This window comes from Canis lupus, chromosome 11 (genome assembly GCF_011100685.1).
Source record: "Canis lupus familiaris isolate Mischka breed German Shepherd chromosome 11, alternate assembly UU_Cfam_GSD_1.0, whole genome shotgun sequence".
NCBI classification, from domain to species: Eukaryota; Metazoa; Chordata; class Mammalia; order Carnivora; family Canidae; genus Canis; species Canis lupus.
Genome location: NC_049232.1, coordinates 16063755 through 16089697, shown reverse-complemented (window position 1 = coordinate 16089697; position 25943 = coordinate 16063755). Strand labels below are relative to the sequence as shown.

The 25943-nt window shown below is 42.6% G+C and overlaps 1 protein-coding gene and 1 long non-coding RNA gene across 6 annotated transcripts in view; one reads left to right on the top strand and one right to left on the bottom strand.

Annotated features, from left to right (window-relative positions):
- Window positions 1-25943, top strand: part of MARCHF3 (membrane associated ring-CH-type finger 3) — a 136788-nt gene that overhangs the window by 24119 nt on the left and 86726 nt on the right. The window lies entirely within an intron of this gene.
- The window catches only part of LOC111098008, a 51281-nt gene that overhangs the window by 16964 nt on the left and 8374 nt on the right, over window positions 1-25943 (bottom strand). For 2 of the 5 annotated variants that reach the window (XR_005366627.1, XR_005366626.1), the window contains 2 exons: window positions 6567-6664; window positions 6073-6194 (listed from right to left, as the gene is read on the bottom strand). This is a non-coding gene — a long non-coding RNA (uncharacterized LOC111098008). Of the gene's footprint in view, window positions 1-4042; window positions 4292-5096; window positions 5344-5427; window positions 5624-6072; window positions 6195-6566; window positions 6665-25943 lie in introns of those variants that run through there. The other 3 variants (XR_005366628.1, XR_005366630.1, XR_005366629.1) reach the window with 3 other exon arrangements.

The following is a 25943-nucleotide window of genomic DNA, read 5'->3' as shown; positions in this document are numbered from 1 at the left end:
TTAGTTAAATGATGTTAAGGATCTCTTTCAGTTACCTAGTGAGAATTTGACTTAAGATCATGAATATTAAAATATATGTAGTAGCCCTTTGAAAACTATGCAGTTCAGAATGACTGTAAGACATTGGTATTTTTTGCTTTGGTTCCATGACATGGCCTTGAATAGCCTGGGTTGACTGCCAACCACTGTGACACATTTGTAATACCTAAGTTCTCTGAGGGTGAGAGCAGTACCTTATCTGTTGGACTCTCAGCACCAGCAACCTTAGAAAAATAGGAGTTTAGTATGTTTGTTGAACAAGTTAGATTGCATATTTGATTTATAGAAGAGCTGACCATCTGGAAACAAATAGCATGTTTGGAAAATACTTCAGTCTTTGAGGGGGGTGCTGCCCCCGTCAAGTACCAGATGCCAGAATCCCAGGGACCAAGTCAGCTGGGAGACATGACTACCAAGTAACTGGACGCCAGAAACTTTAATGGCAGGAAGGTCCATTTATACTTGGTGGTAGAATAGGAAGGATCTGATCTGAAAGTCAGTCAATAGAGGCCCAGGATGCAGGTCCTGTCATCCAGGTTCTGTTAAGGAGGCTCCATGTCCCCACAGTGTAGCCTACTCAGGAGGTTGTACTGGGCTGGCTCTATGGGCTCATTGAAAGCTAGTCAGGGCATAATTGCCATAGCCTAGCAGGGCATCAGGGTGGCTCAGTTGGTTAGGCATCTGTCTTCAGCTCAGATCATGATCTCAGGGTCCTGGGATAAGCCCCACTTTGGGCTCCCTGCTCAGCAGAGGGTCTGCTTCTCCCTCTCCCTCTGCCCCTCCCCTCACTTATGCTCTCTCTCTCTCTCTCAAATGAATAAATGTAAATCTTTAATTAAAAAAAAATAGGTACCATTCATGAAAAAAAAAAGTCTGCCATCTGGAAAAAGAAGGAAAATGGACCCATTTTCCATATCATCTCCATTAGCTAAAAACTTCTTATCTCAACTGGCAATATTTTATGAGTTTGCCCTCACTAAAGCTGATAGCTCACAGATCTGCCAGTATTACACGATCAATATAAAAATTCCACTTGTTTTGCTGACTTAGGTATTCACTGAGGGATTATTTGGGAGACAGACCTGAAAAGCAATTATGTGGAAAGTTCAATATGCTAGTTCTCCTTCAGAGGGGTTGCTGAGAGGGTACTTTCTGGAAACTTCTCTGTTTTTTTGGCAGGTCTGCTTTCCTCCTGTCATCTTGTGGCATGTGATACTCTATCTTCCAGTTCTTCGTTTTCTTCCTCAGTCTATCACTGTGTGGCCTCTTTAGGTAACATCCACAAATATTTTGGAGCTTGTTCTTTTGACTACAAATCTTAATAGCTTTTCAATTTGTTTTGGCACTGCCTGGGATTGGCAAAAAAGGGAGTGGTGCAGAGGACTGGGTGAGACTTTTGTTTAAAAGACTACTTTTCTCAGGTTGATATCCATGGAAATATCTGGCATGGATTTTAAAGCATCCATGAAGCTTCCTCCTACCCACTCTGTTCTTGACCTTCCCCCCACCTCACCACTCTCTGCCCCACCTCTTCTCCCCAGTGTGTGAAAGTACGTTTGTGGCCATCCTCACCTGATGGCTTCCGTGTGTGGCCTCAGCCATGGAATGCTGAGTGTTTGCACTGGGTTTGCTGAGAGCCAAGTCAAGAAACAAGCATGTTGGTGGTAAGCCAAGTGCCCATTTAGGGCAGCTGCTCTGGTTTCACCCCTGATCTAAGCCAGAGCACATTCTAAAATTGATGAAAGCCGCAGAGTGGCTTACAGAGGGAGCAAGAACTTTGGGCTTTACTCTCTGCTACTAGAGCAGAATTCTGATTCACCATAGGCCAGCACTTTCTGTTTTCTCATCAGCAGCCGGACCTGATAGTGTCCTGGTTATGTAGCTCACTGGCTGCCACATGAGCCACTTGAAAGCTGCTGCTTTTAGGGATGCTGGGTTGCCCAATGGTTGGGCATCTGCCCTTGGCTTAGGATGTGATCCCAGGGTCTTGGGATGGAGTCCCACATGAGGTTCCCCACAGGGAGCCGGCTTCTCCCTCTGCCTATGTCTTTGCCTCTCATGAATAAATAAAATCTTCACACACACACACAAAAAAGAAATCTGCTGCTTTTGTATTTCCACAACACCCCCCCCCCCACACACACACATACTCCTTTCCTTGCCTGTCAAGTTTTGCCTGTCAAGTTTTGCAACTCACAAGTAAAAAAGAAAAGAAACCCACCCAGACCTAAGAACTCCCATGTTGCGAGATACACCATTTGAAGAGATTGCTGCCAGTCAGGAGAGTTTTTAGGAATAGGCTAATTTTCCTTTTTTTCCCCTGCTTAATATTTCTTCAATTTTTCTTAGGTTGCAAATAGCATCCAGTTGGTTTCTGGACTAAAGTGCTTCAGTGTCTTCTTGCTAATGATAAACAGCTGATTATTATACATGATTATTGATTTCGATCATTTTCTAAAATAGCTGGCCCTGTTTCTTTGCTATGTTGATACTGTAGCACATATGATTCATTCCTCAAGAATGGTACATCTGGTCAACCCACTCAAGCCTGGTTTGACCAGATGTACTAAATGTACATTATTACTGACCTAACAGTTTCTCAGGAGAGAGGGAAGAGATATGAAAAAAAGATAATCTTACTAAAAACATACAACCAGCAAAACCACTTTTCATAAAAGGAACAATAGTCAAACTTTTATAGTAGAATAAAAATTTAGTTTAATAATAGACTTTTCACTAAAAGAATTTCCACAGGAAATTCCTGAAAAAGAATTTCAGGAAGAAGGCAAATGAATTTAAGAAGAAATTATGATAATGCAATTAAGCTAAAAGTAAAAAAACAAAAACCGCACAAAAATTAAAGAAAACAACTCCACACATTTTGAATTAAGTGTCCAGTCATTTTGTGTAAACTGGCATTTAGGAAAAGAAACGAAATAGGTTATTCTACTGTTTCTGTTAGAAACAGGATGAGAATCAGGCAAAACTGCCCTGAGGCTCCTTGCCCTTTCACTTTAGGGTATCAGTGGTCAGGTGAGAAAAACAAGCCTACTGATTAGGGAGGATATTATCTTCTTACTCCCATCCCCACACTTTGTAAGAGGATAGTGTTTCCCTGTTGATGAAAATTTGGATGATTACCTTTCTCTTACTGGTAATAATAATGATGTAGTGAAGGTTCTCATGCATTATTTGTTTGTTTGTTTGTTTGTTTGTTTGTTTTTTGCTAACACTGTTCCCCAAGGTGATTAAAGACCCTGGATCCACCACCAGCATGCCCTCCTGTCCCTTTCCTGTTGTTTTCCACACTTGACTCTTCATAACCCAGTAATCAACCACAAGTGATCAGGGTCCCCACTGAAAGGCCTTCATGGACAAGGCGGATCACTTAAACATGTGGCATGTGTGAGAGAACAGGGAGCATCGGGACTCTTGGAGAACAGAGAGGCCAGAGGCCTGAAGATAGTGGAGTCCCCCTGCCACCCCAAATATAAGACCCATGGCTTTCAGGCTCCAAGATGCCAGATGAAAACTGACTCAAGCAAATCTGCCCCCACAAGGCCCTTTATGCAAAGTAGTTCCTCAGCCTGGAAGGTCTACAGTCTCACATCATCTTCATCCTTTAGGGGCTCACCCCACTGTCCCAGACTGGTCCAGTTTCCCTTCCCCCTTGCTGCCTTAGCACTCTATTTATGCCTCTCTTGTTCACATATCACACTGCTTTCACTGGCGGTATTTGAGTCACTGTAGTAGGCTGCCGAAAGGCTGCATCTCTGCATTTTCTCATGCCATCTGCCCTTAGCATTTATTTCCATATAGCGGATTCTCAGTAAATCTTCCTATTGGGAGAAGAGGGGAAAAATAAAGCCTAGCTTCAAATCACAACCATTGGAAATGGAGGTAGTATATTATATTATGGTCATGGCATCCAGTGGAAAATTAAACAAAAACCTCTGAATGTCCAGGATGTGAGTGTTTTCCTGCCAACAATAATTCTGTACCAGTAATCTGAAAGAATATCACTGAATTAGGGAAGTCTCTTTTTTGTCTTTGCTATGTCCGGTTGGGCTAATAAAGATAATTTGCTTCATTTATTCATTTACTTTTTTCATGTATTTCTTCATTTATAGAAAACACAAAGACAGGCTTGAATTCTCAGTGTGATATAACTGCTTGACTCCAATGATTACGTAAGCTGGGACATCCAAGGAGTTAGAACTCTAGGAGAAGTAAGGTCGGAACATGCTCCACCCTGCAAAATAACCAGTACCTTAATGTCAGCATGTGAGAAGCTCTCTCATTAAGAAACAGGCTAGAAAACATGCCAAATGAGTATGTGTGGTAGCATGCTGGTGCAGTGGCCTATTGATTTATGTATTAGTGCTTTGTTTGAACTGTATGTCCAAAGGTAACTGAGTGGCTGGCTTCTGAGCCCTACCAGACCCAGCTTGGGAGAAGGCCTCCAGATCTTGATTGTAGGTGTGAAGTTAATCAGCTGTTTTGAAATCTGTCTTTCTTCATCACTGACCACTTTACCCTGAGATTTTATTTTCAATTGGTTTATTGTAACTTGGACTAAAGTCACCCTTTTTTGGCATATGGTACCAAGCCTTTTAATAAATGCATACAGTTGAGTAACTAGCACCATAATCAAGATATAGAATAGTGTCATCATCCCCCAAATTTCTTTCATGCCGTCTTGAAATCAGCTGTCCCTTCCACTCCCAGCCCCTGGCCACTACTGACATGTTTGTTAATCCTACGGTTTTGCCTTTTATAGGCTGTTGTGTAAATGAAATCCTATGGCATGAAGGCTTTTGAGTCTGGTTTCTTTCATATAACAAAATGTACTTGAGATCCATCTATGCTGTTCTCTGTCTGTAGCTCATTTCTTTTTATTGCTCAGTAGGATTTCATTGTATGGGTGTACTACAGTATCTCTTCACCAGTGGAAGAACAGTCTGCACTATTTCCAGTTTGAGGGCGTTATGAATAAAGTCACCAGAAACATTACATACAATTTTTGTGTGTGAATATTGTGTTTTCTTTTATCTTACCTAAATACCTGAGCATGGGATTGCAGAGTTGAATGACAGGTGTATGTTTAATTCTTATAAGAAACTGCTGAATCATTTTTCAAAGTGGCTGTTCTGTTTTGCATTCCTATAATATTCACCGAGAGAGGTCGACGTTTAAGGTTACATGCACACCATTTTAGATCATTTTGATAGGATTATAGATTTCAGGTAGATTGAAAGCCCCTCGAGGTGTCATTTGGCTTGCTCTGATTCAGCTGTGGGTGCACTGAAGAGAGAGAAATGGAGCAGGGATATGGACCCCATCTCAATGTGTTAAGCTTTTTATTTATATACAGAACTTTCTTTTTTTTTTTTTCTCCTAACTAAAAATGATTAAAGTGAGTGTTTGGCTGCTTGGCAAAACTCTGCCCTGATATTCAGGGGAGATTAAAGTAGCTTTGCAGATAAGCTCAGAAAATCTAGTGGGCCACAGAGTCATTTCCCAGCCTTCAAGCAGTCACCGGTCATGGTGTTGATGGCATCGGATTGTGTAGAGTCCTGGGAACCTGAAAATAGCACATCTTTTTAAGGGCGATTTTTCTAGGGACGCCTGGGTAGCTCCGTGGTTAGGTGTCAGCCTTTGGCTCAGGACGTGATCCCAGGATCCGGGATGGGGCCCCACACTGGGCTCCCTGTGGGGGGGCCTGCTTCTCCCTCTGCCTATATTTCTGCCTCTCTGTCTCTCATGAATAGATAAATAAATCTTTTTTAAAAAGGGCGGGGGGGGGGGGGCGGCGATATTTCCAAGCTTTAGACAAACTCTCAATTGCCTGATAACTGATTTCTTTTACCTCCTTACCTACATGCTTTCAGATTCTGACCACTGGAGCCACTTTGCAAACAAGGCATCTTATCATCTAGTCTTTGGTTGAAATAGGGGATTATGGGTTTGGCTTCCCACTCCTGGCCTTGAAGCCTAAGCCCAATTGCAGGAGAGATGTGTTAGAGTGCTCACTGGTTTTTGCTGCAGATGGCACCTCTGTGCTCAATAGGAAGATCAGTTCAAAGGCCACTTGGGTTGGAAGTCTGGTCCTCCTCTGGCCTATTGTGATTCATGGTAGTTGGCTATAGAATCAGCTGGGCATCAGAAACAGGAAGGAAAAAAAATCAATTACTTGGGGACTCTCTGATGCCCTTTGGAAACCTTCAGAGTTCTGTGGCAACTAACTGTAGAGGGACCCTGACCTACAAATCCAGCTAGTAACCTCCAGAAGCTAGTTAACTCAAAGTATTTAGATAGGAATTCCCCAAGTGATCCTGACTAAGGAAAACTTTCAGCCAAGGGCACTTGACTCCAGGGAGCTTTTGTACTTTACCCACAACTCCATTGTAACAAAATAGAAAGGTGGGAAAGTAAATGGAAAATGATTATTTTCTGATTTTCCTTTAGGGAAATGTCCATTCTGTGCCTACCTATCAGCCACAGAGCGGTAAGTGCCCCCTCCTTACCTGAGTGTGTATCCAGGGAGGTACTGGGGAAGTCTCAACAGCATCATTAGGCAGGTCTTGTGTTCCATCAGGCTGATTTGGCATTCTTCTTATGGATACTAGTTTGGGCAAAATGATAGAAATCAATAAATAGGATACCTGTGGTATGGAGGGGAAGAGTTTTGTTCTGTTTCCAGCTACAGATCTGACTGCCAGTGAACTTTTTAGAGCTTGGTTATCAGAATGTGAGAGCAAAAGAGAAGCTGGGATGGGTGGGGGATGGGTAAGGGAGACAATCACAGGTTTTGATTGTACCATATACCCTAAGGCACCCAGCAGATTTGTGACTGATCACTTGGTATTAACTAAACCCACAGGTTGGCTCTCCCTCATATTATCCAGTAAATTGCTCCCCCAGAGCTGCTAGCATTTGCAACCAGAGTGACTTGTTCAACTTTGTATATGCCACATGGCCTGAAGAAGACCCAGTTGGCAGTCCCTGTATTGTCAATTCCAAGAGGCAGCAAATACATGGAAATATCTTTGGTGACTCTTGCTTGCTAGGCATATGACGAATTCATAATGCTACACATTTTATCAGGCAGTGGAATACATTTGCCAGGGAAAGAATACAGTGATAATGGATGTAGGGAGAAGAAAACACAGTAATAGAAGACAACATCATGCTGCTAAATTTCATTCTTACTAAGACAAGTTGATATCATTGCAGAAGACACCAAGGATTAGAGCATAATATAATAGGAAGCTGCTCACGATGATCAATGATGTGCTTTAAGTATTGTGATTAATATATTCATACTGGTGCTATCAGTAAAACATTTATTTCTTCTATGTGTATTACAGTTTATTGTTTGCTAGATCACAGTAGTACTTACTACACAAATCTCACTTCTCAGCCAAGGGAAGGGGTCAAGATAAATGTGTGCCCCAACTCATGAATTGTTTGGTCTATTTATACACTGAAATTTACACTCATGCACTGATGAGATCCATAGTATCTAGGAGAGGGGAAAGGGTTACTAAATTATGTTTTTTAAACTTCCTTTGCTTGTTTTTTTAGATTTTATTTACTTATTTAGGCAGAGAGAGAGAGAAAGTGTGTGTGCTTGCATGAGCTGGGGGAAAGGACAGAGGTAGAGAATCCCAAACAGAATCTTAGCCGAGAATGGAGCCCCACTCAGTGCTCAGTCATACGACTCCAAGATCACAACCTAAGCTGAAATCAAGAGTCAGTCGACTGAGCCAGGAGTCAGTCGACTGAGCCACCCAAGTGGCCCTGTTCCTTTGCTTTCTGACAAAGAAGGCAGCTCAGAAATGTCCATATTATCTTCCTACTTGAGCCTCTAAGTCTGCATTTGCAATATTTCCTCTTTTGTCCTATTATTACAGGCTTTTTCTTCTTCAGTGAAGTGTGTTGGTGATGTCAATGGGAGTTAACTCCATTAAAAAAAAAAAAAACTCTTTCATGTCTAAGTAAAATAACTCTTCTGCTTCGAGTTTTTGTGAAAATGATACATGTATCAGTTAAAAAATAAGACAGCACAGAAATGATTATACAGAAAAGCCATAGTACTACCTCGATCCCCAGCTGGAAACAACACTGAGAAGGGGCTAGATTTTAGTTAGGAGTTTTTGGCGGTGGGGGGAGTAGTGCTTAAAATGCGTGCAGACAAGATTTTACTCTACTGTGTGGCACATCCTCTAGCCCTTCTACTTCTTCCCAATTTTTAAAAAGATTTTATTTATTTATTCATGAGAGACACAGAGAAGAGGCAGAGACACAGGCAGAGGGAGAAGCAGGCACCCTGCAGGGAGCTCGATATGGGATTTGATCCCAGGATCTTGGGATCAGGACCTGAGCCAAAGGCAGACACCCAACCACTGAGCCACCCAGATGTCGTCCCCCGCCCCCAATTTTAAAAAAATGGTTTATTTGAACTAATTTTAGGCTTAGAGAAAAGTTAACCCAAAAAGTATACTTCCTGTATATATCCCTCACCCAGCTTCCCCTAATGTTAATACCCTACAGATAGTACAATTTAACTTGTAAAAGTAAAATTCTGGGTTTCCGGCCCAGTGCATGGACCTAAGGTGGAGGATGGAGAGGAGTGTGAGGAGCATCTGCAGGCCCCGTGAACCTTAAGAAGACCTGAGTGAATCTCCTTCCTTCTCAAGTCCTAGTGTGTGCTGCAGCTGCCCAGTGAGCCAGGGCTTTTACTGCTACACTGCCAGGATGCTTGCTCCCTCCACCCTTCCACTTTCCCAGTTTTCTCCTGCATGTTCTAGGCTGTTCTCATTGTCAGCCAGGATTCTTCTCCAGGGGAATAGAACCAGAGAGATAGAGACAGAGATGACAGTTGTAAAATTAGATACAGATACAGTTAGAGAGACAGAGATAGATTTATTTTAAGGAACTGGCATACACGATTGTGGGGGCTGGAAAGTTCGAAATCTATATAGATCAAGCAGACAGGCTAGAAATTCAAATGAGAGATGATGTTGCAGTCTTGAGTCCTAAATCCACAGGGCAGGCCCGCAGGCTGAAAACTCTGGCAGGATTTCTATGTTACAATCTTGAGGCAGAATTCCTTCTCTGGGAAACCTTAATTTTTGCTAGGAAAACCTTTCACCGATTAGATTCTCTCTCTCTCTCTCTCTCTCTCTCTCTCTCTCTCTCACACACACACACACACACACACACTCCCATACACACTCGAATTATGGAGGATAATCTCCTTTACTTAAAGTCAAATGACTATAAATGTTAATCCCATCTACAAAATACCTTCACAGAAACATCTAGTCTAGCATTTGCCCAAACAACCGGGCATCATAGCCTACCTAAACTGACACATAAAATTAACCATCATCTGCTCTGCTCTCTGTGCCAGCCTCCCCTTGACCTCTGGAAGTTTGTTGAAATCTTCTTTCCCTGATTCTCTTTTGTGTCCCTTTACATCCCTCCCATTTTGTTATCATTTTATTAGAGTCTAAGGAGACAAGTGCTTATATTTATCCTACTGTCTTCTGTTTGTAGAAATCAAAATTCATTTGTAAAAAAGGCCTGATTGCTCTGCAAGTGCCTCTCCTAAATACTGGCATGTCAGCAGAGGTCAGCAATCCTTTTGAGATTAAAACAAAACAACAGAAAAAAGCATCACATGATTCAGCTCAAATTTATTTGCTTTATGTATTGCTCAAGACAGATTTACCAATATTGATTCTCAGGTGTCTACTTCATTGCACTTATTTTAGAATTTTTCATATATTCACTTTATTTAAAAGGACCTACCTAAATGAAATAGTTTATTTTTCTGTTTGGATATAGATCCATCCAACTTTAACTATTTGAAAAATCTTCATAATATGACTTCTCAGCTTTCAATCTGACCCTTTAAGTTTCAGAATCACAAACAAAGCTCTTTGAAGGACTTATTTGCCTCTGTAATTCACAACACCTAGAATGATGCTTTGTCTAAAGTAGGTGCTCAAAAAAAATTATTTTATATATGCTTAAGTTTTCAAAAAATTAGCTTTATATAATAATGGTATATTTTAATATGGTACTTTAGAGATATCAGTGCTTTAATTTCTTATTTCATTCGCTTCTCATATTTGATACAACGTATCCCGTAGGGAGGTAGCAGGCACTTTTAAGTCTCATTTTATATGGAGGATACTTAGGCTCTGTTTGAAATGATAAAAAAAATTTGCCAAGACCATGTGCCTTACAGTTTCTGAATCTGCCTGATTCCAGTTCTTCTGACTCCTAATTCTGCATTCCTTATTTTTGTACCTTTCACAGTATGCTGTACGTATCTTTGTGGAACGGTACACAATAAACATATTTCTATAAATCCTACTACCACTAGATAAGCTTGCTATGGAGTCACATTCAGGGCATGTCCTGCTAGTGCTCTAAACTATCCCTTTCTTTCTAAGAAGGTGAGTTTCCTTTAACAGTCTACCTTGCTATCTCCTTATGTCTTCTGTAGACCCATGGACCAAATAGTCATCCATGAAAAATGCTCTCAGGGTCAGGCTCTCTCCCAGCAAAGGTGTGTTTAAGAATCCAAGACCACTGATAAATTAGACACAGGGATACAACATACAGCATAGGGAATATGGTTAATAATATCATAACAACTTTGTACAATGACAGATGATAGCTAGATTTATGGTGGTGATCATTTCCTAATGTATGTAAATGTTGAATCACTATGTTGTACACCTAAAACTAATAATAGTATTGTATGTCAACTATATTTTCACTAAAAAAAAAAAAAAAAAAAAGAATCAGGGGTGCTTGGATGGTTCAGTCAGTTGAGCATCTAACTCTTGATTTCGGCTCTCGGCAAGTTCTCAGGGTCATAGGGCTCCTCACTCAGTGGGGAGTCTGCTTGGGGTACTCTCCCTCCTTCTCCCTCTGCCCTTCCCCCGACTTGTGTGCTATCTCTCTAAAATAAATAAATAAAATCTTTAAAAACAAATAAAAAACTGCTGTGTTTTTTTTCAGAATTAGAGCCTTCCTACCACCACTGAAAATTCATACATAAAAAAGGCATGCTCTAGTATTAATATAAAAACATCAGATTAAACCTATCACATAATTTAATAATAGCAAACAGAGCAGCAACCCTTTGCCCGCCCCCCCACCCCATACCTCCCAAGACACATCTTTTCAGAAATCAGGTTGTGGCTTAATGAAATGACTAGATGAAACAACAATGCCTTGTTAAAAAAAAAAAAAAAAAAAAAAGACATCATTACAATATAAGTAGACTCACTATTACAAATACATGTTTTTATTTTTTTTCTTAAAAAAATACCATGTATCTTAATTTAGTATGAAACACATGTTACGAAAGCCAAGGGTGCTCCCTAAGAGCAAAGCATCATTAACCCAGAGCCATTCCCCATTGTTTTGAACGTTCTCTGCACCACCATCTGGGGGTGCAGAGGGGGACAGTTTCCTTGCCAAACACTCCCTACCTTTGGTTTCCCCATTTTTCTTTCTTCCTCTTTTCTTCAGGGCTGCCTCTAGGCTCTCTCCCCCACCCTCTTGGTCCCCGCCTTTCCACTGGACTCACACACACATCAGAAGTTTAAGTGCCTCACTCATCTTTGCTGCAAATTATGTATTATTCAGACCAGTTTCAGGCCAGGTCTCATATTATTCCACTTAGTTTGCCAGAGGTTTAAAAGATTAAACAATCATGCAAGTATTTCCTGCCATCACTCCTGTCACTGCTCTTCATTTCAGTGCCCAGGAGCATCCTTTGGGCCTGGGCTTCCTCACCCCGAGTCTGTGATCTGGCCTGCAGGGACCTGCGAAACCCCAGAAAGGAAGGTGTTTTCCTGGGGAGTAGCTCTTTAGTTTTCCTCAGATCCTAAAAGGGACCCATGACCCAAATATATTTGAGAACCATGACTGGCTCTCAGAAGCCCTATGCTCCTGCTGGCTTCTTCTCTTTTCCCTTGAGGCCTGGGCTGGGCTCTGGCAATGAGCCCACAGGCTCTGGAGCTGCAGCCTATTTCCCATCTGGTTCTCCATCAGCCTCCCCCATCCACTGGGCTCTGCTTCCTGTACTTTCTTTCCAGGGTGCTGCCCCTTGGCTGGGCCTCCCCTCTGCTGGGCTTGTCTTGTTCCTTTCCATATCCCCCTGCCCTGGCATAGAAGGCGTCCCTGTCCTATTTAATTTCCAAGCAACTTCACTCCAGTTTGGTTTACTCTCTAGAACGTCTTTTTTTGAATATGGAGAATCACCAGGTTTCCTCAACCTTCTGCCCCCACAGCCCCCATGAGTGCACCGAGTCCATCCCAGAGCCACCACCCTCCTTAGAGGGTGACAACACATTCCCTTCTTAGAGCATTGCATCACTCAAACGACCAGTAGCATCCCCCCATGCGCTGAGGAAACCGTAGTATTTTCTTCCCTTCCAACCCCTCAAAATTGCAAGGCCCCGCACTAACATGATATATTTCCATTCGGGGATCACCTGTAGATCACAAAGAGATTTTACCCTGCTTTGACCTCACCTGGATAACTTCTGACACTCTTGTCGTACAATAGTAGGTGTCACATGTTCTGATCAACTTTTCAGTGTTAGGACTGGGAAAAATTAACCAATACTCATTAAATATGAAAACCATAAAGGAAGCTGAACATAGATAAAAGGAAAAAGGTAAAGTCACATAGATTTCTTTTTTTTTAATTTTTATTTATTTATGATAGTCATACAGAGAGAGAGAGAGAGAGAGAGAGAGAGAGAGGCAGAGACACAGGCAGAGGGAGAAGCAGGCTCCATGCACCGGGAGCCCGACGTGGGATTCGATCCCGGGTCTCCAGGATCGCGCCCTGGGCCAAAGGCAGGCGCTAAACCGCTGCGCCACCCAGGGATCCCAGTCACATAGATTTCAAATGTTTGCTTCTGGTGTGGGTCTTTGCTTTGCCTTAGGCACCTTCTAAGGAAACCCCGTGCACTGTGTGCTCCTTCTGATTTGCCAACTGTGAGAGGTGTCTGAGATGCAGAGGGGGCACAGTTGGGAAGTAAGTTGAGGAACCTGGCTCCTTGGCCATATGAGTTTCAGTGGGCTGACCCCAGCATCATAAATCAAGTTGGCAGTGAGGGTGGATTTGGGGCCTGGAGTAAACTGCTGTTCCAAGTCCAAAGTTAGCTCTCCGACGAGGTCTGCATTCTCAGCCTGCTGACACTTCCGATAGTCTTTGCTGATGCCCAAAAGAGAGAATTTGAGCCCTGCCTTATTTAGATCCCTGCCGTAAGTCAGAGTTCTGAGCTGCTGCATTGCTGTTTCTGATACACGATCCTGAGCTGAGGAAGTGACCGGCCTGTGGCCTCACAGACTCAAAAGAAAGCCTGGTCAGGGGCAGAGGCCTGTTCCTGTCCTCAGATAGGGATGGGGATACAACGGCCCTGCCAGATCTCTTGCCTACCCCTTCCCTCCTGTCCTGATGCCAGCTTTTCAGAAGGGATCATCTGTCCCTTTGTTACTAAAAAACAAGCAGCTCTCTTGGGAAGCCAAAGTCAACTCGCTTTGGGGGATTGAAGGAGCTGCCGGGTGGTATACATGCAGTCCAGCTATGTGATTCTCCTACAGGTTTTCTAACCCAGAGCTCCTCCTGCAGAGGGGAGAGAATGAAGGTGTGCACAGCTGTCTCCACAAGAAGCCTTTATCATAGTTCAGAAGTGTTGAGGAGACCTTGCAAAGTATTTAGAGCCCATTGTTACCAAGTGTCTCAGTTTATCTACCCAAAGAGTTTTAGGGAAGAGAAAACATTATGATTAGGGTTTAGGTGGTTGTATGAACAGGGTGTCAAGAACAGCCTAAACCCATGTGGATATAGTGGAAGTTTCTTCCTGTCACATCGAGTTCTCCTGACTGCTGACCCATTGGCCCTCCACACACCACACTGCCTGCATGCACCATTGCACCTTCCCACATTTCAAGAACTAAAGCAGCACAAAATGTTGAGGTCTGGCTGTGCTCCTGTGTCAAGATTAGTTGTAAGTTCCAGAGTACCCTCAGCCAGCTGAGTCATTGTACCTTTCACAAAGACTCAAACTGGTCGTTGGTTATCACCCAGCCATATTAGCAACGTGACAAAGACAGTTCAGAACAAGGCATATCTATCCTACTCCACCCCCTACCTTCTGAGTGACTACTCTGTGCCAGGCATTCTACTTTATACTTCACATCTGATTTAATTAATGCACAGAACATTCCCATGTATTTAGCCCATGCTACAAATAATAAAAGTGTTGGTCGACAATTAGATGCTATAGGTACCACAGCCAACCTTTGGGAGGCCAAGGATGGACACCAGGTCTCCTGACATGAGAGCACTTGCTTGTCCTCCCACAGTGCTATTGCTGCAATGTGTTTGAACCCAGAACTATCCATTAGGGTCAGCTGGGGGACTTGAAAATGAATCAGTCAGAACCCCTTCAGGTGCAGCCCAGGCTGCCTGGGGAAGAGCTGCCAAGCATTCAGCTTCCCCCTCCAGGCACAAAGAGGACAACCTGTCTCTCCATTATGCTGGGATGAGCATCGGTCTGAGCCAACCAATGGCTCCCCTGCTCTACCTTCTCCATCACTTGGGGTTCAGCCACGGTACAGGAGAGGCTGGAGCAGGAGGCTGTGACAGGGGTGGGGGCCAAGGAACGTCCCCAAGGGCACAGGGCCAGGCAGCCTGGAGAAGCCATGGGGGCAAAATGGGCAGAACACACATCCAGCACAGTGGCAGAGGAATGAAATTTGTACCAGGGGAGGATGACTAGGTTTTAAAGTCACTGTGCACAGTAGGTTGTGTCATTAACAAAAATGAATAAAAGAAGAGGAATACCTCAGTTGCTGAGGTCATGTTGCACGCATTGAGTGTGAAGGACTTGACACCGAGATGTCCATTGGCAAGTGAAGATTTGTTGTGAGAGACAGCAGGACTTGCTCAGCTTCCCCAGTACATCAAGATGTGATGTGAACTCTCTGAAGAAGGTGAGAAAGTGAAGAGCAAGAACAGTGCTGTCCAGGTCCTTTTGGAGCATTCAGACAGTACTCTGGTGCATGTGTATATGACATGTATCTCCCTCTTGAAAATGTGCTAAGTGAAAAAAAATGGACAGAAAGGGCCACTACTGTATACCATTGATATAAGACATCCACAACAGGCAAATCCATTGGGACAGAAAACAGATTTGTTGTTTTCCAGGGGCTGTGGGAGGAGAGGAGTGGGGAGTGGCTGCTAACGGGTATGGAATTTCTTTTGGGAGTGATGACAAGTTTCTAAAATTGATTACCATGATGGATGCACAGCTCTGTGAATATACTAAGACCCATTTTAAATGGGTGCATTGTAGAACAGGTGAATTACATCTCAATTAAAAAATAAGGATCTACACATATATTTCACTCAAACCATCATTATTTACTCAACCAAAAATAAAGTCCAAACAAAAAGCCAATTCCAAATTATATCCAGCCTTTAATTCTAGAATATATGGGCTTCTAGACCCCTTATGCATGGAAAATGCACCTCTTAATTCAGCTCCCTTCACAGGTTACCTTAACTCTTGGCACAAGAAACAAACCCTATGGATCAGGACATGGGAGACAGTTTAAGGGATAATTGGATTCTCTACCTCAAGAACCACATTATTTGCAGGAGTGAAAAAGCTCATGATCCTTTGCTGCCTTGTGTGTTCCCTGTGGGAACCATTCCCACTTGGCCTCTGTTGAACATACAGGTTCTTATATATTCAGGAATTTTAAAAGTGGGAATAGAGAAGGAGAAACCTAACATAGGTTCGTTCTTTGGGGTGTGCATTGATATATGAAATTGATCTTGGTCCACAATATTAAAAAGTTTGTTTTAAAGATTTTATTTGCTTATTTGAGAAAGAAAAAGCACAAGAGAGCGTGAGTGGGGAGTGGGCAGAGGGAGAAGGAGAAGCAGACACCCGGCTGAGCAGAGATTCCCAGACAGGGGGATTGGGGGGTTCCATCCCAGGACCCAGGATCAGGACCTGAGCCGAAGGCAGATGCTTAACCAACTGAGCCACTTAGGCGCCCCTTTGTCCACAATTTTTAAACCTGAATGATACAAATGTTTGGATAGTGGTACGGTTTCATTATCAATGGGTGGTCCTCCTAACATGCTGAAGCTGGGTATTAAATGATCTGAGGTCATCTGAAGCTGAGAAAGGCACACTCTATCGAGCTGACTTAAAAGGAATGTTGCAGGGCAGCCTGGGTGGCTCAGGGGTTTGGTGCCACCTTCGGCCCAGGGTGTGATCCTGGAGACCCGGGATCAAGTCCCATGTCGGGCTCCCTGCGTGGAGCCTGCTTCTCCCTCTGCCTCTGTCTCTGCCTCTCTCTCTGTGTGTCTCTCATGAATAAGTAAATTTTTTTTTTAAAAAAAAGGAACATTGCATATGCAATTGATGTATCACTAAATTCTACCCCCAAAACTAATAATACACTATATGTTAACTAAATTGAATTTTAATTAAAAAAAATTTTTTTAAAGGAAAGGAAAGTGTTAACAAAAGTAGAAAGCACTGTTTGGAAACAGCCTTAGCTATTTCACAGCAGACTTTGGTACTGTTCCAGCATAGGGATTCTAAATACCATAGTAGTCAAGTAATGTGTTCTCCTTATAAAATTAAAATGAGCATGCCTGGCAGCCTATGAAGAACGAAGCTTCACTCCAAACATAATATTTGATATTGTCCACACTTTAGCACTCTGTTACTGTTGGCTTACGGATCAGATGTGATGTTTTCTCTTGCTGTTCTTTAAAGAAAAAAAAAGGCTGGAAAATCCCCAGTTTGCTGGTATGGCAGGAGGAAACAGGGTGCGTGCACAAACACAGCACCTTCGGTTTGAATAGCAGAGTTTTTAGTGTTATTTCCCAACACCTTGCAAAGGACATTAATATTCTGCATCCCTCTTACTACTGTATTTAAAGACAAGAATGCTCCCAGAAGTTTCTCCACCTACAATTCTTACAGCTAGAGCAGGAACTAATTCTTAAAGGTCTCTAAAGTCTGGCCTTCTAGATTATGCTTCTGCGTGGCTTTCTCTATCACACCCTCAGAGGCTGTATTTTTGGGGAAGCTGGCTAAGGGCCCCCGGATGCTCCTGTCCCAGAGTAGTTGATCCCCAAATGGATCCAGATTTGTCTCTTTGCACAGCTTTGCTTGACAGAGTAAAATGCAAAGTAGGGGCTTCCTATTAGAAGTTCTATCCTTGTGAGAAGACTTTCTTTCTCAGTGGACAGCAACTATCCAGAGCAGTCCTGGAAGAAGTCCTTTGTTCACTGCTGGAGGCTGATTTGCTGCCCTGCAGAAGCACGTGCAATGCAAGGAGACATGCGGTGAGCCAGGGATTTTTCTGCAGATTCAGCAGGGCCCTGCACACTACCTAGAAGCTCGAAGAATGCTGAAGTCGTGTGTCAGTGAGCCTGAGAATGGCTCTTAGTGCAGGTGGAAAGCTTGACTGGTAGCTTCAGGGAGAGTCACACACAACTGTTACTACTTGTTCCTGATTTTCAGTTTGGGGGCCAATGGAGAGCTTATTTCAAATCCACAGATAGTAAAAACAAACAAAAAAATTCAGTCTCTCTCTCAACCACTTCTCTCACCAAACATTTCAGTAGAGATGCTCACAGGCAGCAACACAAAATTAATATTCTTTTCACCTCTCCTCCATATACTCTATCTGCCTGATGGGGCTAGAGGATCACACTGGATGTTGGCCAAATGAAAACTTTGGTTGCAAACTGATGGCCTGCAGGCCCACCCAGCCCTGGATGATATATTTTGTTTGGCCTTTACTGTGTTTTCAAAAAAAATATGTGAGTCGTCAATGTGTAAAACTCAGGAAATTTTACTTAAAAAAAAAATCTATGTTTCTGGTTTCTCTTAAAATTCTAAAGGTCAGGTCATCTCAGGCCCACATGCTCAAGGCATATAATGTGGTGAAGCCAAGGGGTAGCTCTGCCCTCTGGACTCAGGGCCTGCCAGTGTGAAACGTCATCTACTGATGAACAAGATTATCATACACACGCCAGAGTCCCGCATTCAGAGATGCATGAAATGAGTTCAATTTTGGATACAGGACTTCATTCTCCTGTCTGTAAGGAATAAAGACTATTTCGGACACAGCTGGAGAACTGTAAGGAAGAGCATACACTTGACAGGAAGACAGGCACGTGAGTTTTTGGTGCAACCCCCCTCTTCCCGTGCTGACACCTCATTTACCTTACCTGTACAGTGAAAGTATTAGTAACTACCACCAGTCATCTCATTCAGCATCCAGTCATCTAACAGCATATACACAGAGTGGCTAACATCAAGGGTTTAGAGTCTTACAACAGGGATCTACAATTAGGATTTCATTTTCCTCATATATAGAGTAGAGATCATAATAATAAACCTCTCAGCATCTGGCATATTTTGTAGAGTCAATCATTGTGAGCTTTTTTTTTTTTTTAAGTAAAAAAAAAAATTACTAAGTGTTTGCCAAGCTTTGTGCTCAGCCTTGGCAATATGAGATTTTTGGGAGGGAGTTCCATTATCAGGCTTCTACTCAGAGGTCCTTGATATTTAGAGGATCATATATGAATCAGAGCCATGACCCGTCCGTCAGAAAAATATACACATACAAGAGTTTGTGTAACATCCCAGGGATTTGGAAGCCCCTGAAGCCTATTCATGGGGTCTGCTCCACTAGGTAGGTCCTTGCAGGTTTGGCCACGCAGGATATGGAAGCGGTGGTCCCAGAATCACATAGGAACATTTGGTCAGGCAGGGCAGTTCTATGTGAAGACAAAGGGCTGAGGTACAGAGTCCAAGTGGGCAGGAAGAGGAATTTTTAATGAACACAACATCATTCTTTTTTTTTTTCAGATGAAGATATTCCTATTACAACTAATATAGTCAAAGCTAGCATTTTGCATATCTCTAATGTGTATCATTGAGGCTACTCTGAGTTAAGTTCTGGAATTAACTTCTGACCTATGATCCTTTAACTTTTTTATTTATTTATTTATTTTTATTTTTTTATTTTTTTTAACTTTTTTTTTAACTTTTTTTTTTTAAAGATTTTATTTATTTATTAGAGAGAGTACAAGTGGGCAGGGGGCCAGAGGGAGAGACAGACTACCTGCTGAGCAGGGAGCCTCTCATGGGGCTTGATCTCAGAACTGAGCTAAAGGCAAACGCTTAACCAGCTGGTCACCCAGGCACCCCTATTAACCTTTTTTTTTTTCTAAATAGCTACATGTCATCCTGGGTTTGAAGACTAATTTTGATATTTATTCAGCCAGACCACTGCTTTTGCATAGGGTTGATTTGGCATATGCACTTATGTCCGTACTCTGGTCTTCTCCTAGTCTTCAAGCTGCAGTTCCCAGTATGCACAGAATTGGCAGCACAGGGGACCTGGTTATCTGTTGATGACCCACATAGTGGCCACCTCTGCCCTTAACCCTCTCCATTAGGTTGGATGCAACACTTTATCACGTTCTGTCCAAAACAAATGCAATTGCAAAAGTATTGGGAAACAGGTAGGTTTTACTGAGGGTTTGGGAGACAGAGTGAAAATTCACTGCATTTCACATCAAAATACCCATCAGACAGCTTTCGCCTGCCAAAGCTTTTCTCTTTCAAAGGCCAGACCCTCATATTTCCTCTACTGTTCCCCACCCACTCTGTAGCTTGTGCTAATTCAGAGATCGGAGCTCCCTAAGCAACCGCAATTTTGCATCCTCATTCCTGTTATTTAATACTGGGTGAATTAGGAGAAAGCTTCCTCACCAAGGATGACAATTTTATACCATTCAACAAGCAACAAGCCCTCCTTAGTATTCATGCTATTTGTGGTGGGGTTGGGAGGAAATTAAATAACAAATATATCTTCTTCTCCTCCCCCACCCCCTATCCCACCAGCTTTATTCTTCACTTCATACCTTGAAGGCATCCTTGATGTTAGAACGTGAAAACTCCTCTCTCATTTTTGAACAGCTGCATTATGTGCTGCTGTATACATGTAGTACGATGCATTTAGCCATTCCTGGACATTCACATTTTTTTCCTTTTTTTTTTCCTATTACAAGTAATGCTACAATCAAACAAATATTGCATACTTGTGTATGAGTAGGATAAATTACTGAAATTGGTATTTCTATGTCATGAGTATGTACTGATAATGTTTAATAGAAACTGCTGTCCAGGATTTTGTATTCCATCCCACTGTGTAAAAGAGACTTTTTTCCCCATACGATTATTTCATTTTATATGTTTGTTTATTCATGTCCCACTTTGATTCAGTAAAGGTTTAAGGTGGCTGGCAGGGAAATATAAACTAGAGGCAGATGGGAAGAGAAATTGCAAAACAAAGATAAAGAGAAATTGCAAAACAAAGATAAAAACGGACTAGTGAGTAAGGGTATTTTAAAAACTCATTCAAATTCATTCATAAAAATCCATTCAAAATCATGCAGACCAATGGGATGCCTGAGTGGTACAGCGGTTTAGGGCCTGCCTTCAGCCCAGGGCATGATCCTCAAGTCCCAGGATCAAGTCCCACATCAGGCTTCCTGCATGGAGCCTGCTTCTCCCTCTACCTATGTCTCTGCCTTTCTCTCTCTCTCTCTGTCTCTCATGAATAAATAAAATCTTAAAAAAAAAATCATGCAGACCAGGGAACCCTCTTTTGGCACTAAGCTTTCCAGCAGCCAATGCAAAGAGGGGAAACTGATTAATTATAGAATCCACAACTAAAAACAAAGCCATGGCTTGCCAGCCTCATATAAAAAACACTGTACAGGGAACCCTGGGTGGCGCAGCAGTTTAGCGCCTGCCTTTGGCCCAGGGCACGATCCTGGAGACCCGGGATCAAATCCCACGTCGGGCTCCTGGTGCATGGAGCCTGCTTCTCCCTCTGCCTATGTCTCTGCCTCTCTCTCTCTCTCTCTCTCTCTGTGTGTGACTATCATAAATGAATAAAAAATTAAAAAAAAAGATTGTTTAAAAAAAAAAACACTGTACATTGAGACAGTGTCCTCAGCAATGGGACTTCCTGCGAGCCCCACAGCCCCCCTGTATCTGCCCATTTTTTCAGGCCCAAAGCATGTTGCCCCAAAGCAGAGCCCTGCTGTTAGATGTGCATGTGCTGATTATGTTGGGTGGGGTGCCAACCTGGTGAAGGCTGATAAACCAACCCCCTGCCTCCCAAGGTGGCCAGATAACAGGGTGTTTATGGCAGGCATTGGCACTCGAACACACAGACCTTCCTTTCACTTAAAAGCTTCTAAAAAAAAAAAAAAAAAAAAAAAAAAAAAAAAAAAAAGCTTCTAGAAGTTGCCTTGGAGGGTGAGACCAGAAGTAAATCTGGGCCAGTGTATGTAAGCCCAGTAAGGAAAGCATTCCTGCAGGCAGCATGGGTTGCCTGCTGGGTGAGCAGACTGGAGGGATGTGTTCTCGATGCCCTGAGGGAGCAAGGAGCCAGGGCCACCTGTGTAAACAGCCAGCCTTGCAGCCATCACCAAGGGGCTGAATCCCCCAACAGAGGGTCGGATGGTTCCAAGAGAAAGCTCTGACCCAAAGCCAAGGCAGTGGAAATGGACAGCAAACGGCAGAGGAGTTAAGAGACAGCCGGACTTGGACGTAGATTTGAAAGCTGGGCAAACTAGCAAGAAAGGAATGTCTCCAAGGGTCAAGGCTGACAAAATACAAAATGAAATGGATTAATGAGACATATAAGATTTTGTCCTCCAAATGCACTGAGCTGTGGATAATTTTACCCACGAGCTACCACACACTGTGGTATGGACACCCAGACCTGTCCTGGAGAGAACATAGTGAGAATGTATCATGAGAAAAGAGAAAAAAAGAGTTAAGAACAAGTGCCTCAGTCCAATGAATTAAGAGGGGTAGTGTCTTCCTCTGTCATTCCTTGGATGACAAAGGAGAAGAAAGTAGGAGAAAGTTCTCCAAGGGGGAAGAGAAAAAAAAAAAAAAAAAAAGACACTGGACCCTTGATGGAAGGAACTTTCTTTGAACATCACCCTGGGGGGCCACCAGAGAGAGAAAAAGGTGGAAGAACAGCAGGCCACTTCAAAGGGAGTTAAAAGGAACCAAAAGAAGCATTGGGTCAAGCCTACTGGTGATACGATATGTCATGAGGACAAAATGAGGTACGTTTTCCAGATAGAGAAGACAGATCTTACTCAACGGTCCTTAAATTCCCTTGATTCCTTTCAAGTGTATCCACATGAAGGTTGACTTTCTTTCAAACCATGAGTTTTAGCCAGTACAGCTGTTCTGGGTTTTAACTTCACCCACACAGATCCTGACTCACTATTTAAAAGCCTTCTGCCCATCAGCCCTGCCCATCAGCCTGGAGCAGACTCTGCTTTTGCTAGGAGAATGGGCTCCTCATCCCCATGTTCTGTGTCCCTCCAGGCTAGCAATAAGAGCTTCCTGGCATGTCTGGCTTACTGTGTTGGCGAATGGGGTTGAGAAGGAACTAGGATCCCAGCTTTAGATTCTGGTATAATTTCACTAGAATATTATACCCTTTGAAACAGCATTTGAACTTACATATGGAAGAACATGAAGATGCGGTAGTAAAGTTTCATTGTTGGACTACCATATTCTACTTTGAAACAGATTTAAGGATGACTCTGTTAGCCGGATGACTTCAGATATCACATGTAACTTAAATAACTTCTTAAGATTTTAAAGTCCTAGGTAAAAGTGAATTTATTGGAATAAAGTGTTCAGAATGTGACTGAATATGTAAAACTTAATAAATGGAGTACAGATTACCAAAAAAAAAAAAAAGCCATTTTCTTATTGTACAAATAGCTACTGTTTCCATACATTTCATGTGGCAATCTGAAATTTTGGTCAGGACTCCCTCAACTCTATTTTTACAGGAGTTTGTCAGATGAACACCACTAGTAAGGTGCCACCTTTGATCAACGTAATGATTTTGATGTGAAAACCCTCAATTAAGGCTCTTAATCATTTCCTTGGTAACAGTTTTGAACAAAATGTAAAAGCAAGAGTATTATAATAAGGTTATTTATTTTGCCCTCTACCTCTGATTATCCAGAGAACAACAAAGCCAAAATATGGAGGAAAGCAAGATAATCTTTTAGACAACCCCCCCTCTCCCGCCAGAATTCAGAAGTAGAACATATTGATGAGGCTTTTCCCTCCTCAGGTGGTGGTTTCAGGACTCCCCCCCACCCTTAATTGGGTATAGCCTTGACAGAGGAAGGTGGGAGCCAGGGGCCTAGACCATCATCCCCAGCAATCAGACCCTCTTGGGAGGATGGTTCCCCATCCCTCTTCTTTCATTCTGAGCCTCTACCCTAAAAAAACAGTTTTGCTTAGTGTTACGAGCCATCCTTCATTACCAAATTAAACTACTTTAGGTGTAGCTACATGAGAGGCTCAGACGCTTTTGGCATCAGGAGCTGGAAGACCTCCAGGTTATCGGCTTTGCACGTGGCCTCCTCTGCACGTAGAAGCCTTTCTTCTCATACTTGCTCCACCTGCCAGGAAACCCAGAGAAGTGGAATTCCACAGGGCTGCACAGACTACAGGCTGCTGCAATGCCGTGTTTGCTCACTGTGACCTAGCATGCAAGCATGTGGACATAGGGTAGTTACCAGCCACCCCACCCTCACCCCCACCCCCTCCTGGCAGCCCTGAGAACTATGCAGGTCAGGTTGTGAAACAGCATCCCTGGTGATTTAGAAAAGTGTTGGGAATTCACAGGAAGTTGGTCTTGTTTTATTTATTTTTATTTTTTATCTTTGGTCTTGTTTTAAATTCTGCTCATTGCACTAGTAGAAAACAAGGAGTATGATTACTCTTTATTCTCCCTAACATCCCAAGGGAGCTACATGCCATGTGATTCTTTCAAGGAGACATGATGACATGGAGGGGGCTCCTTTACCCAGGTAGATGGCAAAAATAACTAAAGTAAGATCGGCGAGGGGGGGTGGAGAATACTGATATTATAAAATAAAATGTGCAAATATGAGATTAGAAATATATCATTTGTATTCAATGAAAAAAGAGAATATATTTTAAAACTGATACCATATCATGTGATGCAAAGAAATAAGTATCTAGGGGTGCCTGGGTGGTACAGGTGGTTAAGCGACTGAGTCTTGATTTCAGCTCAGGTCACGATCTCAGGGTCATGGAGTCAAGCCCTGCATCAGGCTCTGTGCTGGATGTGGAGTTAGCTTGAGATTCTCCCCCCACCGCCACCCTGCTGCTGCCTGCTGCACCCCACCCCCAGTAATAAATAAACACATTTTTAAAGAAAAAGAAAGAAGTATCTAATTTTTGCTGGGTATGGGGGGGAAGTACAGTATATATATCATGCAGAAAGCAAATTTTCTCCATTGTTGGAGGATATTTGGAATTGGTATCTAAATCTTCTTAAATTTACAAGGTTTTTTTCAGCATTGTTTTTTACATCCTGTCCCAACATCTAGGTCCTAGACATCAGACCTCCTTTCCCCAAGATCTGGAGACTTTTTTTCCCCCTCATTCAAACAAGAGGCCAGTGAGAATAAATTCAAACATACAGTTGTAAAAGTCTCTCTCCCACACTTATATTTTGACAGCAGCCACAGAATATGAAACCAGCGGGGGATGTAAGTGGATGATGGTAAGGCTGTACCAGGTGGGAGGAATATGCTGATGGGGGAGCCTGGCCCTCAATTAATGAATGACATCAACGCCTTTCATGTTGAACGGCACACCTAAGGGCTGGGTGAGACAAGCAGGAAAGAGAAAGATCCCATCTTGTTAATTGACCTAATCGCACCTCCTCCTCCAGAACTACAGATGATTTATAACACAGAACTTCCTCTAATGTCATCAAACTGCCTCTCCCAGAAATGACACACAGTAGAGATTGTGAATAGTGATAATGAATGAAGAGATACTTTGTCCCTACCTCCTGCCATTCTTTCCTCTGTGAACTTACTTAGGGATGTGAAACTCACTTCTTGGTTTTGGGAGTTTTTTTCCTCTTTAGTTTTTTGTCCTTTCATTTTACACACTCACACTTTCCATTTCAAATGGAGTGCGGATGCCACCGTTGGTATTCCTAACTTTGTGGTTATGAATGTTAGACTCTGGAAAGTAGCAAGAGTCATGGTGGAACTGGTGCAGATAATGAAAGCTTTTGGTCTTGGAAAAAGAGCAGCTCAGAATTGCAGGACCAGGGAGTCTGGCATTTTTCCTCATATTTCTAGGTGATAGACAAATTGTTAGTTACCACATGTATAATTTATGAGTAATTGCTCTAATTTGCCTCCTAAGTTTCTAAGTTGCCAGTTCACTGAGATCAACTATTTTGTACCTATAAAATAGGAATCATGTGATAATTTAATGAAGGAGTCAGCCAGTTAAGGCGATTTTTGTGCAAATGCAGTTAGGGCCATTGTAATCTAGAAAAGTGGGGGAGGGATACCACAGTCAAACACCTTAGAAGCTTAGTGACTAATATCACTCCTTGGATTAAAATTCTACACACACATTTCCTTTTGTGGACATATGAATACTACGATAACTGACTTTTCTTGGGGTTGGTTTGCAAGAAAACGTTTCCTTCCTTCTTGGAGCATGGTAAGGGCTGAATACCAAATCCCTCCTGTAGCTGGTCTGGGGAGACCCAGGGCTTGGGAGTTTGCAGATGACCACAGAGCAGAGCTGAACCTGCTGCAAGGATGCTGTACACAGGGTTGGCACAGAAGTTGTTTCTTCTCAAAGCAAATGTTCCATTTCTCTCAAAAAGTAAATTGGCTGACTTCCAGTACT